Source organism: Macrobrachium nipponense, chromosome 4 (genome assembly GCF_015104395.2).
Source record: "Macrobrachium nipponense isolate FS-2020 chromosome 4, ASM1510439v2, whole genome shotgun sequence".
NCBI lineage: Eukaryota > Metazoa > Arthropoda > Malacostraca > Decapoda > Palaemonidae > Macrobrachium > Macrobrachium nipponense.
Genome location: NC_061100.1, coordinates 75,338,513 through 75,343,512, shown reverse-complemented (window position 1 = coordinate 75,343,512; position 5,000 = coordinate 75,338,513).

Here is a 5,000-nt window from a genome sequence, read left to right as displayed (position 1 = left end):
CTATAGGTACCAACACCATAGGCCACCACCGGACCGTGGCTGAGTGTAATGGGCCGCTGATGAGGCCACCACAGGACAGAAAACTCGACTGCGCCGAAGAAACTTCAGATTTTTTTTTTATTTACTTTTATTGACGCAAAATTCCAAGCTCGAAATAGAAGCAAAAGAACATAGAGAGAGGATCCTTGCCTCCAAAAAAAGAAAAAAAAAGGTGATCATAAATATATTATCTCTCACATTTCTGTCTCTTTTTATCGGATGTATATACATTTTTATTCCCAAAAGTCAATAATTTCAAATGTTAATATCACAGTTCGAGGAAAATGACAACCGGCACCTAAAACGCCTACGTTAAAATCTCTCACAGAAAAAACAAAAGAAATTTTACTCGTTATGTTGAAGCTAATAAAACTTCGAACCGTCCTTATTCTAAGGCTGTCTCGATTTTAGTGATATTTCATAACTTTCATTAGGTTTCACTCTCACAATACATTAAGATAGCATTGCACACAAAAAAAAACTATCCTTAGTAATCTTTTGTGCTAAAATCATTTGCGCATAATGAGAATTTGTACTATCAGTCTTTATAGCATTATTTTTTCACTGTTGCTATGGGCCGGGTTCGATTCCCCCGCTCTGCCAACACGGAATCAGAGGAATTTATAAGTGGTGATGGAAATTCATTTCTCAATGTGGTTCCGAATCCCGCAATAAGCGGTTGGTCCCATTGCCAGGTAACGAATTGGTTCCCACGTAAAAATGTCTAATCCCTTGGGCCAACCTTAGGAGAGCTGTTAATCAGCTCAGTGGCCTGGTTAAACTAAGAAATATACTTCAGATTTTGAAGCACTCCTTTGGTAATTCTCCTTTTCCCACTCGGACTATCTCACAGATTCGATTTTGTTCTGGTCTTCCACAAGATTAAAACTACAAAGGACGTCTCTATTTTGAGTCACTCGAGAGTGTATCTCAGCCATGCACTTATCTTCTCGATAGGCCTTACAAAGTAAGAACTGTCATATAATAATCACTATCCCCTCGTAGGGGGATAGTGCTGTCAGTGTGCCTCATTCGGTGCAATGCAGGCATTACTTAAGGTTTTTGCAGCGTCCCTTCGGCCCCTAGCTGCAACTATTTTTATTCCTTTTACTGCACCTCCGTCCATATTCTCTTACTCCCATCTTACTGTCCATCCTCTGTTAACAATTGTTTCATAGTGCAACTGCCAGATTTTCCTCTTGTTACACCTCTCAAACCTTTTACTGTCGATTTCCGTTTCAGCGCTGAATAGCCTTGGTTGCCTCAGTGCTTGGCATAATACCATGAATCCATATAAAATCAAAATCATAATGTGCTGCCATGGAAAAGTGGGATTCCTTCCTCTCTCATATTCCTCCAAACAATGCCATGCGTCTTCTCTAAAGAGAAAATAGCGTTAAACTCTAACAGCAGAGGTTTACCGAAATCAAACATTTCATAGGTTATTATTAGCTTCCTTTTTAGTGAGGACTGAGCATTGTTCGTTTAAGTCAAATGTTTGAAACTAGTAAGGTTAGTACCTCCTAAAAGCAAGGCTCTTTAGACAGAGAACAGGTAGACGTCGATCCCTGAATCGTAATATCAACTTTGTTGTAGTGAGAGTGGACGATTCGTTAATTGTCAAACGTCCTGTGATGGCCAAAGTTCCTTGGTTATGTCACTCAAACAACGCCTACGTCCTTCCTTCGTAATTCATACACTAACCATATTATCTTCATATGAAATTTCGATATAGAACGACGAAACAGAAAAAAAGATAAAACGACATGGTTGGACGCCGACAGAATCTTTTGATGCATATCTTTTTATCCATACCTATCATGATCATTCTTCATCAGAGCTCTTTATTAATCCCACTGTGTAGCAGGGTCGGCCGCTCGAGTCAACTTTTTTCATCTATTTTTCTTAGCTCTCTTTGTTGGCTCCTGTAGTGTGCATAGTAAAAAGGCTGCACATCCTCTCTTTTCAGTAATGTCCTGCTTAAAACCCTGCTACTTGTACGAAATGAGAGCAAAACTGGATGTATAATTTGCTTTACGAAGGGTGGGGTCTTTGCAATTTGTGTTGCTAAGGATAAATTTTTTCAATTCGAAGTATTTACGTGTACATTTGTTTCTATGGTGATTCAGTTTTTTAAAAAGTGAATGTTGCATTTATCGCTTTGAATGAATGAAATTACATATTCAGTCTTGTCCTATCATTAGACATGGAAATCATGCTCTGCAGAATCGTCGTCATTGGCAACGATATAGTCTTAAGGCTTGTTAGGCAAATTACATTCTTCTGTGATAATAATAATAATAATGATAATAATAACAATAATAATAATACCTTTGCGAATTTTTTGTGGGTAGGGGGCGGTTACACTCAGGGTAATATACTTTTAATTGCTCATCTATCGTCTTACAATATATACGAATTCATTTGTATTCGTATATACTGTAACAAAATTCGTCAGTTTTTCATTGATTCACAGATAACTCAAAGTAAATGGAAAACCTGGCATTAACCACAAGACATATCATTGTATAGCTAATATTTGTGCTTAAGAGACCTCTGCTTTTACAGAGACAACTTTGACCACTCTTTCTTTTAATTTCTTATATTAATGAGAGTGAGAGAGAGAGAGAGAGAAGAGAGAGAGAGAGAGAGAGAGAGAGAGAGAGAGAGAGAGAGAGAGAGAGAATTTTGACGAGTTAGTTTTCGCTTTTGATATTAATGAAAGAGAGAGAGAGAGAGCGAGAGAGAGAATTTTGACCAGTTATTTTCCGCATTTGATATTAACTCAAGAGAGAGAGAGAGAGAGAGAGAGAGAGAGAGAGTTAAATCGTGGCACCGACAGTGCTGTCTACTTTTTCATCTTAAATATAATGTTCTTCAGCAAGTCTCATCGTCTGAGCACCAATAAATCCACCGGGACTGATAATAACTACAATTAACCACTAAAACCATCACTGGAAACTCTCTGTTAGTGATAAATTCTCCAGATTATTTTTTTTTCTCTCTTTCTCCGAGTGTCTGTGGTCGACGCCCCCATTCATTCTCTGAATCTTTTCGATTCGGAAATTACCGTTCGTTGTAAATCATATTCCTCCGGTAATTGCTGTTTTTGGATGTATCTCCTGTTTTTGATTACTGATTCCTTGACATAAATCAGTCGTATGATAGTCCTTTAGATATATCTCTGATTCATCCTTCGTCTTATCAGCAGATAAATCAATTGCATGACAACATTTCAAGTACATCTACAGTTTATCATTCTGAAATCAACAAAGTTTAAGTCAACATTGTTTGTCTAGTGCCACGGAGTGTTTGTTTAGCTGAAAACCCATGATCTTTATGATACTTTTTAATTTTGCTTGCTTTTTATCTTTGCTAGTTCGTGCCTTCCAATGAAGAGATAAATAACCAGCTTTGCGCAACATTTATTAATGCCGAGCTCATATATCAATTTTGCTTTATACGTTTTCGCTTATAGTACGTAGTTTATCCATATGATACTTAAGTTCAATTTTATGGATATAAAAGAATAGTGACGCGCTATAATATATTAGTAATATTATAAGCAGTGGAGGCGGTAGTAGTGATAACAGATAGAAATAATGATAAGGTTAATAGTTATTGGGGCAATAACAACGAATATAATGATGAAAATAGCAGATGAATAATAATAATAATAATAATAATTCAAAGAAACCTCATAATCACATGAGTTAATAAAATAAAATGGAAAAGTAAATCCACAGTAATATGTCTGAAATGTTATTTAAATACAAAGCAGAGAGCTTTCGAAGACCTGCACGTGCAGGTCTTCGAAAGCTCTCTGCTTTGTATTTAAATAACATTTCAGACATATTACTGTGGATTATTTTTCCATTTTAATTTTAATAATAATAATAATAATAATAATAATAATAATAATAATAATAATAATGATAATAATAATAATAATTCCGAATCACTTGTCAGGCATCATTGAATAAAGCACAAGTCAGAGACACTATATTATCATGAATTACGACCTGGTCGGAAGGCAAATTCCCGAACTGTAACCAAGTCCCGACCCTTCCCTGAAAAAGCGGGACGCTATATCTCAAAAATTAACCATAGAATCTTCTTGAAAATAATTTCGTTATGTTTCCCACACCGAAATTTCCCCTTACATTCTCGGTAATACTTAACCTGACTTAACCTAACCCAGGGGCATGCAATTAAACTTGGGCTTGTGCAATACTAGTATACATCTCGGGAATTTGCTGTAGGGAGAGTCTGCCCCACAAGTAATACAAGCGAAAACCGTACTTCAGGGTTTGAAAGAGAATATGAATCCACGCGTATGTTTAGTCCGTTTTCGTATTACATTATTGGTCTATTTATTGACTCATTTTATCTATTTACAATATTCAATTTTGCTCCAAACTTTAACTTTTTTTTATCTAAGTGGTAATCTACTTCGTGGAAGCTTGCCAGATTGGATGATGAATTTTGGAACTTTATTTTATATCGTAGTAATAATTCTTCTGTTTAACTTTGTTATATTCTAGAAGTCCAGACTTTCGAAATCGCTTTATTTAGTAAACTAGTATCTGTTATGAACAAGGTACGAAGCAAACCAGAGAACTGGAAATATTAAATACCTACCTGAACTTATATTCGTGAGTTGTAAACTTGTGTCAATATATATCCTGCATTACTGTTAAACAAACTATTTGCATTGCGCTCAGCATCTAAAATGCTAGATGGTATTTATAAGCAAAAATAAACAAGACGAGCGTAATTACAAATTTCTAGTGATGCCTTGCTTATGCAGAATATCTCGTTAAGAGAAAGATTTCCCTCAGAATTGTACTGAAATCTAGTTCAGTTTTGTTACCTTGGTAACGCCCAGTTAAAGATCATAAACAAGACACCTCCGTGGACGACTGTAGAATTATTAAAGCATTACCAAGTTAGCGTCATTC